The sequence below is a fragment of the Pristiophorus japonicus genome, chromosome 1, assembly GCF_044704955.1.
Source record: "Pristiophorus japonicus isolate sPriJap1 chromosome 1, sPriJap1.hap1, whole genome shotgun sequence".
NCBI lineage: Eukaryota > Metazoa > Chordata > Chondrichthyes > Pristiophoridae > Pristiophorus > Pristiophorus japonicus.
The window spans coordinates 380,616,969-380,632,309 of NC_091977.1; the positions used below are offsets into that span (position 1 = coordinate 380,616,969).

At 36.5% G+C, this 15,341-nt stretch overlaps 1 protein-coding gene across 1 annotated transcript in view; it reads right to left on the reverse strand.

The window, feature by feature from the left end:
- The window catches only part of zfhx4 (zinc finger homeobox 4), a 345,676-nt gene extending 333,865 nt beyond the window's left edge, over window positions 1-11,811 (reverse strand). The window contains exon 1 of the mRNA XM_070891069.1: window positions 11,788-11,811. The gene's annotated coding sequence lies outside the window, so the exon portion shown is untranslated. The remainder of the gene's footprint in view (window positions 1-11,787) is intronic.
- Between the last annotated feature and the right edge of the window lie 3,530 nt (window positions 11,812-15,341).

The following is a 15,341-nucleotide window of genomic DNA, read 5'->3' on the forward strand; positions in this document are numbered from 1 at the left end:
AGACACAAACTATTGTTTTAAAATCTTTTTGTTTCTTTTACTAATAATTTGCTGAAGGGGATTAGCAAGATTACTTACAAAAGTAACACATATCAGTCAAGCTAAACAAGGCGACACAACTGACTAACTCCAGCTCTCGCTGATTATTTTAGTAGCAGTGTAATTCTGCACCAAGTAATGTGAATGAAGTAAACTCTGCAGGTTTATTCAATGAGTGCTGGTTCTATTAGAGCCATTAACAAGTCGAGCTGTCAGACCATAATGAAGGTAAATGATTAGTTAGTACAGCAGCTGAAGACTTCTTCAATGTAATAAGAGTTAATTAAAGTTTACCACAAGACACTACCTAAAGCAGGATTTTGATTAGATTTCAGGATTTAGTGCAAACAGACAATAGCTAGCAGTAATTAACAAAGCAATACTATAATGAAATGGAATATTAATGGTGCATCAAAGAAAGACTCAAAAACTGTTGTTTTTTATGATTAACTTTATTTTAGTAAATATTTTAAGTAAGAATGACTATATAAAAATAAAATTGAGAGTCATATGAAGTATTTTAAGACAGAAAAATAATGTTATTGAGATTATTAACAATAATTGTCATTATATTTAAATCATTTTCAGCAAATTAGAAAAGAAAGATGTTACAAGGGCCCCTTCATACAGGAGTATAAGAAACTATGATGTCAGATTTAACTGAGACTTCTTCTGCAAGTCTGAAGTATGTATTTAGAGGAAACTACATTGGTCTTCTTTGGACTTGAACTTGATTTTTGTGAAACACTGCCCCGTTATTCCACCATGAAGGCAGAAATAAGACCGATCAAGGTAATCTTATTTTAACACCAACTTTTTAAAAGTACATTTGTAATGCTTTGATTATAAACTTGTGCTCAAAACTGATGACGAGAGTTAAGACAGTTGCTTTTCTGGCTATATTGAGGGGATTATTTATTTTTACATTTTACTAAGGTAAACTATTTCAGCTCAGTTTAATAAAAGGAACAATAACTCGCAACATTGTGACAACTTACATATACTAGCACCTTTTAAACATTTCATCGAATCTTTCAGTCAGGTCCTGTTATTTCTGCTAAATGCATCAAATGATTGTTTAACCATTTTAATGGACTAAGCAGTCATCAGACCACTGAAGCCATGAAGTCAACTATTCTTTACAAATTATCTTTTAAAATGCCATTATAGATCCAAGAGAAATAAAGACTGACTTGTACCTCCAAGAGTGGATGGCTTATGCTCAACTGCTTTTAAAACACTACTTTTTTACATTTAATTTATTTGCACTGTTAAGATATCACTAAAGTCTGATGTCATAATCCCATCTTTATCCTTTTGTGTATTATTTTATCAAATTTTACTACCCTACACATACTAAGTTTACTAACCCTGCATTTCCCCAGAGTTCCATTTGTGTCGTGTCCCTAGTACTGCACAAAAGTGTCTCCTAAAGCCCTTTTGCCCCCTTTGGCACTCACAGACTCATTGGTCCTGACATTTTCACTTCATCCATGACAAATGATCTCATGACTGTGATCAGATTGCACAAGATGACTACTTTATCCACAACTAAATCATTAGCTTCCATCAATGCATTTTACAGATTCTATTCCATTAGCTCTCGTCCCATCATTTTCCAAGATGCTGAGTTTTTGTTGTTGCTTTGTTTTTTTTTAATCCTTCATTGGCTAATAATACCTGCACACACATGTAATAGCTGCTTAGACTCTTCCACCATAGATCAGACAGGATATGAGAAGGCTACTTAGTAAGTGCTTCTCAAGGGATTTCAGCAACTGTACTCAACCTCTGCCCCACTGCAAACACTGTGCCAGATATCTGTCTGTTGTGTATCCTTCCCGCTCTTTGGGGAAAAGAGGTAGATTACACTGTACTAGTATTACTGTAACTTTTTTTTGCATATTGCACACACTGCTTAGAAAACACAACTTGTAAACTTTACATGCTCATCTTTGATACTATTGGTATCTATTTACATAATAAATGCCAATTAAATCACAGAGCAGTAGTACTTTATTGGAGTCCCGGCTACTCCTTCTTCTAATTAACATCCACTAGTCATTACTTCATTTATTTAAATCGTAACATAGAAGTAAAAGGAATCTACATTCATTTTGGCTCTAACAATTCAGTTTTGAATTAGGGTCTTAACAGAATCAACTACAAGACGGACCTTCAGAAGTGGAGTCAGCCTCCTCCTCTCTGAAGTGCTATCTACATCTAGGGGCTCTGAAGGTAACTCTTCAAGTGATGTTCTTATTGGCACCTGCCCCCTCTTATTGGGCCAAGGAGTGGTGTGTGAAGCTTAGTTCATGAATAAATCGGAGGTGAGCCAGAGAAAGTGCTCCCTGTGATTTGCTTGTTGACAGCGAACACTTAAACAGGCCTGTAGGACCAACAACACTTGGCAGAGCTTAATAGTTCCAAGCTTTGCAACCTGCTTCATTTCAGCAAAGGAACACGTCTCCCATTCTTTCATACCACTTCAGAACCTACGGATCTGTACCAACACAGCCCTTTCTACTATGTCAGGTAATTGCTGGCACCTTTTTATGCGGTGGGCGTACAAATTGAAAAGCTGCATATCATGCTCATCTGTCCAAAGAAGCTAGCTCCTTGTAAAATCTACAACTGTCACAAAGAACAAATACATACCATTTAATTCTCTTTAAATCCCCATTAAACTTTAGAGGTTCAGTCAGCCACAGAGTCAGTCATTTTAAGATTTTTGTTACTTAAGCGGTTCTTTGCTCAGGCTTTTTTAAACTCCATTTTAGTATATCTGAGAAATATTTAAGTACAGCCCACAAAATATATAACATTTGTGAAATGATTATTGAATTGACATAATTAATAAAAGGGTCACAAATACATGATAGTCTCTAACAAATCAAGTAAAGAATTTAGGAGGAGTTACTTTACACACAGAATGTGGAACTCACTGCCACATGGAGTGGTTGAAGCAAGTAACATTGACAAATTTAAAGGGAGGCTTGCTGCATACATGATAGAGAAGTGAATAGAGGGACGTGGAAAGAGTTGATTAGAGTGGGAGGAGACTTGTGCAGAGTATAAACACCGGCATAGACCAGTTAGGTCAAATAGCGTTTTCCTGTACTGTAGATTCTATGTAATGCTATGTAAAATGTAGCTGTAATATTCCATCAAAGCATTTCACACTATCAGTTAAAAGCTGTAGATAAAGTACTATAGCTTAATTTCAATAATTTCACACAACCTCTCAAAGCTTTCTACATTAATCCTGGTCATCTGATATTATATTATATATAAATAGTGTGTATTTTCTGACAGCATTTCTGATCTTACTAGAGTAAACTGCTTCACCCAAAGCTGTCTATAAGACATGCTATCTGTTTCCTTTCTCTGCATTGGATATCATCCATCCTTGTTCCTTTTACATGAAATAGATCATAGATGTCAGCGCGCACACAACTAATCCCCATTCTTTCCGAGAAGGTGCAAATACTTCTGCAGCTCACATGGAAATTTCTTAATGACAACACTGGCATAGGTGAGCAAGGCCTCACCTATCTCAAACTTTGAATTGATCTTACTAAGCAAATAGTGAATTGTGTTGAGTAAATGTTCCCATAAAAGCTTATTCCGATTAACAGGCATATACTGCATGTCATGTTAGGAGGGCATTTCTAACTAAACTAGAATGCATCTATACATTAGCATGTCTGCAGTGGCTTGCCTCTTACAGTACTACAAGGAGTTGATTAAATATTTGAAAAACACATCATTCCTACAATTCTTGATGTCCCATTGTAGGCTTAATCGTGGATCTTATACGACAGAAGATGGCATTAGTATAGCTATTCATTTTAAACCTTATAGCTAAATTGTTCAGAAGTATGTGCATTTCAATTAAGGGAAAAGCTTATCTACAATGATCACTCTCAACTCTGTGACAGGCTGATAGCAGACTACTTTCAATATGGTAGGCTGTACAGCGGTTATTATTTATAGTCCAAGCAGTCACACACTCCCTGCCAAATATATCATTAAAGAAACAACAAAAATGTCATGGTTTTGTGATATTGTTCTGATTTGTTGGTTCCTCACTGTATTAGTTTGATGTTAAATCCAATTAATTCATACCTTTATTGCTATTTCAATGAACCTATTCTGATTTGTCATTCAACTATTTCATTGTCCTTTTTTATCATTCATTATGTTGAAGCTAAATGTTGTGAAATGGCTTTGAATGATTATCTCTGCTAAAACAAAAAGAAATCAGATTGCTCTTTTTTCTTAAAGTTTAGTATTTGCAAATATGATTTATGCAGTTCCTTCTATAATAAAATACAGTATAGTATTGAAAGGTTCTGGTCTCTCAGGATTACAATTTAATGGATAGGATGCAGAAATCTCTCTTATCAAAACTAACTATATATCAATATTAACTGTACATTTCAAGTTCCATCTAAGTTGAACTCTGTTCCTGTCAGTGTAGTAATACACTAAACTGTTTTGCATGCCAGCAAAATATAATTAAATCAAAACTGAAAAACTTAATGCATACAATCTCCTCCTGTACTTTTAACCAGAGTAATTCCAAAGCATGTGGATTGCAGACATTACATTTTTAGACATGGTGTCGCTAAATTGAAAAAAAACACCTAACATAAGCAAGAGCCATCTTGATCGTTTAAAGCTATTTTGTGATTAAAAATAAAACGTAATAACCTTGTCAGAATGAGTTGCTATGTGAATCAATCCACCTTTTTTAACACAGTAGTTGCACTCATACTGTGTAACAACTGCATTTGTACAGTCTGTCCAATAGACTCACTGGATTACTTCAACAGCATTACAATTATTATTTTTGTAATTTAGAATCATTTAGCTATTCCTCCTCTATACTATGGGAGCATGGGCAAATTGTAACCAGCTACTAACCTGCCCGTCATTCAATTCTGCAGAGACTGGAAATGTGCCAATTACAGCACATGACAGTTTATTAAATGTGTTTAAAACAATTATAAAATATGCCAATCTTTAAAGAAACAGACTATAACACATTTTACGTGTTAAAATAGTCATACACAAATTAAAGTACCAATATACAGTTACTGTGATTTCAGTTTATGGTATTGCAAGTGCCCTGAAGCTTTTATAGCTTAAGTAATTTCACATTAAAAATTAACCTGACAAGACCTTTATTCAAATGACAAGTATGTGCATATAGAAGTTTTGCGAACTGCCAGCAAACAATAGGGGTCAACAGCTGATGGTCTATGTCTACAACTGTCTGGGGCCTGAAACTGTTACTTATTACAATCTAAATAAATGCATGTGAAACCTATTGAAAATATACGTAGGATAAATAATTATTTAAACAAAGGTGCAAAATGTCTCATTTTATGTTCTCAAAAGTAACACCTATGGTATTTTCACTTTCAGAATGACAATGAAGCAAAGATTCACATATCACTTTGACAGCTATTAAGCAATGAAAGCTAATTTTCTTTAAATGATATCTCCAACAAAGTTTTAATTTAATCATTTAAGAAACAAAACACAACATAATAAATTGGTGATATTACAGTGAGTTTTATTTATGTAACACTGTAATAGATAATATTATCTTTCTATAGAATACTGCTTGTAAAGTTGGAAAAAATTTTTACCAGAGAAAATAGTTGAACATCCTTGACACTGGTGGTCAATATTTGGTTTGTGACATGCCTGCCATGTTCTTGTAACTCTCCTGTATACAGACCTTTGTTTATCAGCCCCAAGCTGCACCATTATCATACATATTACTCCACAAGATGAGAGAATCCAAGGGAATTCCATAAGGCTGCTGAAATATGAGACTATGCTTGTTTTCTCAAGTCCTGGACAAATACATCTTTAGAGTGAGCTGAGCATTTGGGGGGGGGGGGGGTGGAGAAGAGCCTGCATTTTCATCTTCCTTTCATCTTAGTCATTCAGTCAACCATTCAGTCTGCCATTCAACAGTACTTTTCATTATGTAAAAAAATGCTAATCCTTTTCCGATGCTTTCACACTTGTATAAACCTCCATTTCTCCAACTGAAAAGCAATTATATCAGTTTACGTTTCTGTCAAAAAACAGGATTAATCCTGGAACAGCAGAATCTCTTTTTTTCATATTCTGTTATCAGAACTGAGAAAGATTATTAGTGAAGGTATTTCCACAATGCAAAGCTACACTTGCTTTTAAGCTGTGATTTAATTGGTCAAAGAAAAACAGCTTTAGTTACTGCGGAAACCCTTTTCAGCAACAGAATTGACCTTTCCTTGCTAAGGTCTGAATAGAATGAACCTGAAACTGGTCTATTAATCAGAAACAAATTATGAAAGAATGTAACTGGACTGGTTGACACTGCGCTGTCTTAGGACACTCAGAAAAAGCTAAGTAACAATGTCCTCTTCATGGGTAATGAAGAACCATGACAAATGAGACAGAAAAACTATTCGTTTGCATATGCAAATTCCTATACAAAGGAAACATGTACAAACAAGTGTCGTTGTAAGGTGGATTAGGCAAACAAGGCTTTCTTTTAGGACACTCTGCAGCCCTGAACATTAGTCAGCACAATTAACCCAGTTACCATGGTGACTAATGAAATTTTACCATGGTATGAGTTAAATTAGATAGCTAGTTATGTGTTTCCTCTATCCAACTCAAAATCCATTATTTTCTCCAGAACAATAATGCAATTGTGCTCGGCTGATCTCTGCCAGCTCAACAAGCCTCTAAATTAACAATTTGCATATGTTAATATAATTAAGCGCTAATTACATGAAAGTTGTACATATTCACATGTTCTTTCTCTGTGTGCTGTTTCGCTTGAACTACATCCAAGTTTTTAACCCTCAAAGAAGAGATTCTAACTAGGAAAGAATAGTTGTGTTACACACAGCCCGGGGGTTCAAACGGAAGGGCCCTACACTTAATACATTAAGCCTACTACTAGCTTCTTATCTTTCCACCCACAAGAGTTGTTGGTGTTGTGGGTATGTGAGCTGTACCAACCTGCCAGCATTTCTGACTTGCAATCACAGCTTCACTTTTATCAGCCGATGTAGCACAATAATTAACTCACGCCAATTATTCACAGCACCATGATTCATCCAGTTACACTTCCACTTGTGGATTGTACAATGATCTCAAACAGTAACTGCTCCAAAAAATGTATTACTGAAAGATTCATAAGCAATTATATAAAATATATATTTACAATTATTTTATTGGAATTAGCTATAAATGGGAATCAAATTTGTTTGTATTTTTGATAAGTATGAAAAATTCTCCATGAGTATTATTTATATTGAATCTGAACAAAATAAATTTTAAGTCAAACATTCACAACAGCAGCACATGTGAAATAGATATAACTTTTCAAAGCAAAAAAGAAAAGAATTTTTGGCAAAATGGACATCTTGCATGGATTAAGGAGCCTTTGTCCTTTCTCATATGCATTTCTTTTTGCAGACTAAATTGAGCGAGTCTGCTCCACATTTTTAGGAAGGAACATTTTACACTGAATGGAAAAATTGTTCTGCAGAGTACAAAAATTGGTGCAGCTGCATCTGAACGTCATCCAGATGGTTCACAATCATAAAATAGTCTCGCTTTTACTATTTTCTCACATTCTTTTATAAAAACCTGGCTGCGTGTTTCCTTTCAATTGAGTGGCTCATACAGAGACAGAGAGAGAGGGAGACACTTGAAATTGACACTGATTCCTGATTTGAGGCCTATACATTCAGCAATAGATCAGCGGCAGTGGGAATAAGACTACTCCAGTGAAACAGTAACTGCATTCCAACACCAGTGCATGCTCACTGCCCGTACTGCGACGAAGAAAGCTTCTCGTTCTGGTTTACTGTATATAGGTACAACCACACGCACACAGATTACATACACAAAATCATGCACAATAAATAAGGTAGAGTTTTTAGGTTAGAATCGGAAATGTTTTAATTGTGTAATTTTTCTTTTTGGTTTCAGTTTTGTTATTTTATATATATTTATTACATTCAAAATTCCAGACTGCTAAATAATGTACTGCCTCAAAGGACTGTAACAATTTTAACTACAACAGGCTAATATATCTGTAAAAGCTACATTGATCCTGTAGTTACATTTTAACCTACATTTTGACTTTACATAACTTTTTGTTTTATTTTTGGTAGTACATTTTTTCGCTGATTCTAACAACAGTTTGCTGACTGTTTCAATATTCACAAAAAATGTTTTAAAATTTAATCGTCATGTTGTACTACAGTAGCCTGACTATGTTGCCAACTTTTACCTGTCAATAAACCATCACCATGACTTCACTTGGTGATAGAAATATGAAGACCCAGTGTCACTAAACATATTCACGCTATTTATAGATCTGACACAAACAATAGTGACTAGCGGATATGCTTCTAACTCTTAATAAGTTTGATGGTGTCACTTTCACGTCAGCAGCAACTTCCTAGAGATAACGTACGCAATCATAAAAATGGATTTTGAGTGGAAAATCTTTGGGAAAATACTAAGAGTCTGAGAATACATCACTTCAAAGGAAACAAATTATTGTGTGCTGATCAATTATACTGCTGGACTTTGAAATTAAAATTTCTATATCAAACTAGTTAACTGTTGAACATTTTTATATTATTGTTGTCAAAATTCTTTTTGTAAACTATATGCTGTATTTCCTACTCTGCAGGGTTTTATCATCAAATTAGTTGACAATTGTTTTGAATAGTCACCAAATAATTTAGCTTCCACTGTTAAAATGAAAGCATAATTATGATTTAAAACATAAATCGATACATGATTAGCACAATATTTTAGGCAAGAGCCAACTGTATGAATCTAGCTTTCTCAGGCCTTTAACTTATCACAGGTCAAATGCACAACTGAGCATGTGCTGACAGAGACCACCAGATTCCTTGGGACACCTTCAATCTTTCAAGCTTTAGAAAAGAGATGGGAATAAAAGGTTGCAACAAGCCATTCTGCAGTGAAGGATTTTAAATCACTAAGCCTCTTCTAATAGACTTGAGACTTATTGAGGTAGAAACCATAAAAAATGAAGAAGGGAAATTTAATCCCTGAAATATTGATTTGCACATTAATATCATATAGGGTGAGGGCAATTTGGCTTCATGGAAATGACACATTGTCGACCCTCGGTGAAGTCAGAACCAATCTTACTGCTGAACATGTCTGAATCTCAAGAGTTATTAAGGGCTTTCCTTCTTGCATTTATGAGTTTTCCTCTGCCTACCAATTCCATGTTAAATGTATTATCTTTAAGAAATAATTGTAAAACCTCAGGGGTTTTTCCAGTTAATGGAAGGGAGGCTAAACCACATCAGATTCTGAAATGCAACATTAAACCCTTGCAATCAACAAAGCCACCTCAGTTCTGCTTCCATCCAATGCAGGCTATAATATTGTTATTGTGGATAATCTAATTTCACTGTGTAAGTTTTAGCTTATGGTTAAAGTGCCAAGAGAATATTACAGAATATATGAACTGATTCACCCAGCCCCTTTTATTTGATTAGCCATTTTGCAACATAAGGTTTTTGAGAATATCAATACAAAATTAAAGAAAATTATTGCATAAAAACAGACGTTTCTTGCACTATTTTGTAAAACGCTTAACTGCACAATCTGAGCGGATAAGGTTCTAATTTAATTGTGGATGAAACATGGCAAACGTCAATGACAGTACTGCATGATAATAATCTATACAAATCTCATTCTTAATCATTCCAAAATGAACAACGTTTAATAAGTTAACCTATTGTATTTGCAACTATTGTTACTAGCCTCAAAGATTTTATTAAGGCCACTGACTAAATAATTTTAGAACAAAAACAAAAGGTTACTGTATCAACCAAAATGTATTTATTCGTGTGTAAAACGAATTTAAAATGTTAGCATTTGGCACCGTTCGATTACTGAAAAACAATCTCAGTGGCGTTGTCCAAGAGAAAAAGAAAAGACGGAAAACAAAGAAGGATTCGCACAAAACATCTCTGTCGCTATATGTGTCCCCGTGTTCATATACATACTCCATATGTGGCTGTGTCTATATAGATATGTATTTACAGTCACTGCAAAATACATCGGGTGTACCTTTTAGAAGTATAGAAAAGATTGTATCGCATATCAACTCGTCAGTCTAAGCCGCACAGTGTGTATTTTGTTTCCTTTTACACCTTTATAGACATTATAGAAAAAAGTAAAAGTGTTTATTTCTGATGTTGACGGTTTTAGATAATTGAGCCCTTTCGTATCAAAAACTGTAAACAATTCTTCGGGAACTTGGAAATTAAACGTTTCCACGCGACGTTTCCATACCTATGCTATTTCTGAACCTTTCTATTTTTAGCCTAGATTCCGTGTGTGCTTTTTGTTTGTGCCCACAGTTGCTGCTGGAGTGATGAAGGGGAGAGAGTGCGTTACATACCCAGCCTTTGCTCTGAGTTTAAACGATCGATCCCCGTGTCACTGTCGTGTCCCAATCGCAGAAGTCTGCCCCGAACGAAAAGGCAGGGCTACTATATACGAGCTTCAATAATAATCAAAAAATACAGAACACAGCGGAGTTAAGGCAAAGGGAGTTGAGGCGCGGATTTAGCTGTCTGGAGCTCCGACTCGTGTTAGAAAAGATACTTAGAGACATACAGGGATGAGTCGAAACGGATAATGTGCGATACAAATTGGGGACGAAGAGTTTAGCTCGGCTTTTGACAGAAGCAGCAGCAGCTGCTTATGGAAACAGTTACACACAGAGAAAGAGTGAGAGACACACACACCCACACACACACACACACACATGCTGATCCAGAGACCAGGGGAGCGTGTCTGCCTTCAAGTTCATCATCATCACCATGAGTGTGATCGCCCCGAGAGCATCACCCTGCAATAAACACACAACCTGCTGCTGCCGCTGCCTTCCGACCCAGGCTGATGTATGAGTTCAATCCGGCCGAGCTGCCTGCTCCCTCAGCCATCCAGCAGCCGGCCCACATACTGCCAGGTAAAAAAAAACAACAAAAGAAGACAGAGAACTAAATGGTGTTTAAGTTGGGGGTCGATCCTCTCGAAAATAATGTTTTTAAAAAAACGAGAATTATTATTTTAGTAAAGGTGGGGGTTGGGGGTTCCTGAACGTTGATGGTCGCTGTTGGTTAAAAAGGCAACATTTTTTGCACAAATTACTTGTTTTTTAAAAAAGAACTAACTCGGTGGTTGTTATAATTGCAACTGGAATCCGGCTCCTTTTTGAAAGGCGGCAGGAGTAAAGTGAACAGTTCAGCGCTGGAGGACAGAAAAGTGCGGGGCTTGGACAGCGTCGCCACCTTTTCTGTCTCTCTCTGTGTCTCGGACCAGAAACTGCTTCCTTCGAGACCCCCAAAAGAATGAGCAAGTTGTGTCTGGAAGTAGTTTGACTGGGAGGCGAGGCAATCTGACAGCCCGATCTGTCTCTGATGTGTATCTACATGTCCTAAAAGTCCCACGATCGCACTTGTGTAAACACCAGGTACCCGATTTCTCCAGAGAGAAAACAATCCTATTTAAATCGCATTTAGAAACAATTCCAGTTTTTTTATGTTTTGCGAGAAAAAAAAATCCAGCCAAGTCTGTAATGATAAAGAGTGCGAATCGATAACGCGGCTCATTGTGTTTCCGATATAATACTGGCTTACCGCTTAATAAAGTGCAACTTACTATTTTCCCTCGCAGCCTCTTCTTCTTCTTTATTTTTTTTTATAATGACATTAATTATTGTCACATCCACTGGCCCCCCGATTGTTTTTAAAATAAAAAGGATCCCAGGCCAAAAGCAAATCGGAGGTGAAGCGGTCCTTGGGGCCCGGCTGTGTAAGCACTCTCGGCGTGCGACCGCAAACGGAAAAGGGAAACTGGAAATGAAAATCCGATATATCTTTATTCTGCTAATTATTTTGCCCTGTAAAAAATGGCTGATTAAGTTGAGTGCGCATGTGTCTTCATTACCGATGCACGACGGGAAGGTGTAATTAGTGAGGTGATCAACATTCAAAAGATTGGACTTGACGCTTTGAAGTTGAAGCCACGGTGGCCGATAATGGAAAAGTCATAAACATGACCCACAACAGACACTCAGACACACACAGAGCCACAGAGAGTCAGGCACAGAGACACAGACACAGAGAAAGACACAACACAACAGAGCTCCCGGTCCAGCATCAGCACAAAGACAAAGACACACACACATAGGGTTTAATAATCTTCCTCTGATTTAACACGAGCGAGTGAGACAGAAAACACAATTACAGCACTGGGGCGATTAATGCTCACACACACATACACACACAAGCTCATTCCCACAAACTCAGAAAGCGGATTCACCAAAACGAAACAAAAAAAAGTCACATAATACACAAAGGTCTACGTCCGTACACTGAGGGGAGGGGGGGGGGGGGGATCCTGACTGTACACACCAGGATCATGTTTTTTTTAAGTATGTGTTTGTATGAGCGTGTAGCCGCTGTGTAAATACAATTAGAAGCATTTTGGAAGTTGGAAGTAAAGGAAGAGCGAAGGCGAAAAGTCATCAACTCATTAAAAAGCGTGATTCTTGCTTGAAAACGGGAGTTTTTTTTAAAGATGGAAATTAAAATAAAAACGACTTCCATGATTTCTCAGAAAAAATATGTGTAGAAAATATTTCGCGCCTGCGATCCTAAATAATAGTTTCGCTTGGCTTTTTATATATTCAGGGCATTCAAATCCAAACTAAAAAATACGAGGACAAATAACCCCAAGAGCCGAATAAGGTTAAAAATCAAAAATCCAACCTCGTCGCTTTCACACTAATCGCTTCTTTTCAATGAAACACTACCTGTATTGATTGCGTTGATATCTGATCTACTGACGTGACTTTGCAACAGCAATCTAAATTACAATTTTCCTCTATTTTAATGTTTGTGTCTATAACCCTGATTGTATTTAAACTGAAATAACGCGTGGCTGTCGCGGGGGCTGATTTTGTTTCAGATAGGTCTTAACAGCTGGCAAACCCTACCTTTTATTTTGTTCTCTTCTGTCCCTCACCCTTAATAGTCGCTATCGAATAAGACACTAAGGATGTTAATCGTTATGAGAAAATCAGGAGATCACCACTTATCTGGGGGAAAATCGAAGGCACTTTATTCAGAGCTGGGTTAGAGGATATGATAAGGCTGGGTGAGATAGAGTAGAACTGTAGTAGCACATGTTTCTCTCTGTCCATTTCTCTCGCACTCTATTCCTCCCTCTTTCTGTTCCATGCTGTTGTGTACTGAGGTCTCTATCAGGGTCTCTGTGTACGGTGGCCGCCAGTAGCCCTCAATTCGCCTTCTTGATCTCTCCCCTTGTCTATCACATCGCCTCTCTCTGTGGGACTCTCTGATCGCTCCACACCAACCCATCAGCACTGTTTAAATGTTAGGGACCCGTGCTCCAGACACCTCGATAACCCTCACTCCCCCCCGGGGGCTATTTGCCAACGGCGCTGTGTTAACTATTTTTTTAAAACCTCAGTACCTTGTTCAAAAGCCGATAACAATCCATACATTGCTGATCCGCAATGGGCAATACACAAAACTATATTTTCCTACGCCCAGTGGATAAAGCTAAGAATTTTGTACTAAGACAAAACGATTTTCCATATCAACGATAAAGATATATTGATCGGCTTGAACTTCCAACAACAAACTTATTTAGTCTTTAAGTTACGGTTCAACCTACTAGACTTTGTTGATCCTATGAAAAATAGAAAAATGCCACACAAGAGTAAAACTTTTGCAATAATAAACACTTTGCTTAGTGTAGTAATGGCCAATCCGTAATAAATGTCTTACTTTCCAAATCCATTTAAATCTAAACCATTCTTACTGGCTAAAACGCGCTTCTTAAATTTCTCGGTATTATCGCACACGATTCAATCCACTAATTCCGTTTGAAAAACGCAATCTTACAACAATTTTTTAAAACATATAAAGTGTTAGTCATTTCAGGATTCCATTTAGATACAAATTTTAACACGTTAAAAAGTAGTTCGTGCATTACCTGTGTTTCATCTCCAGCTCTATCAATCCTTTATTCTATAGATCTTTGTAATTTGATTTTAGGGATTTATTTTGTACACAAAGTGGCAGATCTTTTTTCTCTCTCTCTGTTGAAGGGAAATGTATACGATGAACACGCCTGGCGCCCTCTGGGGCTTAAAAGGTCATCACTTTGACAGCAGGCTGACCATCATCTCCTCCCGGGTTCGGCCCATTGTTTATAAACACAGAAATATATATACCATTTCCTATCACTTAACAACAGAAATTTCACTTTCTATCCTGGATAATTCATATCACCCCACACACAAGACGCGCAATATTGAATACTTATATAATGTAACATTTTCAAACCATAAATTGTTCAATTCTTGTTAGAAGCATAGAAAACAAAAGATAATTTGAAGAAAAAAAGTATTTTTTTACCTCAGGAGTTTTATCGATCACTTCATTCTCGGACACCCTCATTTAAAACGAACTAAAAACGTTTGCAAAAACCCACGGATTTGAAAGGTTGTCATCCCCAAAGTGTCCAGCGCAGCAGGCCCAGTAGAAAACTGTGATAAATAAATTCGGGACTGAGTGCTGCCTCTCTCAATGCGGACTTATCTGACTTTAATTTAATATTCCGCAATCATATTTTATAACGCAAATAATTCACGCCTATATTTCCAGCGATTTTGCATGGAACCCAAGGATTGCACTTAACCGCGTCTAATTCATAGCATATATAAATTAGTACATTGATCATTCCACATTTAGTATCACTTTATATTTTTGTTTATCACTGTATAATGTTTTCAGCATTTTTAATATCTGACAACCCATACTTAAGATTTCCTGAGATCTCGAAAGAAAACAAATTAAATTATCACACTACCAAATCGTTAAATAATCTATAATCGAGTAATATAGACTAGATGTACCCTATGTAAAACACTACCGTTATCCGATTGATCTAGTCTTGGATCGATTCGATAAACGGAAATCTATCAAAGCGTTTAAATGTGACATATCATTTACAATCAAACATTTCCTCCCACAACGAAAAAGGGTTATTTCATGTGAAAAAGAAACAAATACAACACTTGGCTTAGTCTATTGATCAAAGGAGTATAATTAACTTATATTTATCATAAACTTCACAAGTACACCATGTATTTACGATCTTGTTTTTACAAATACTGCCTG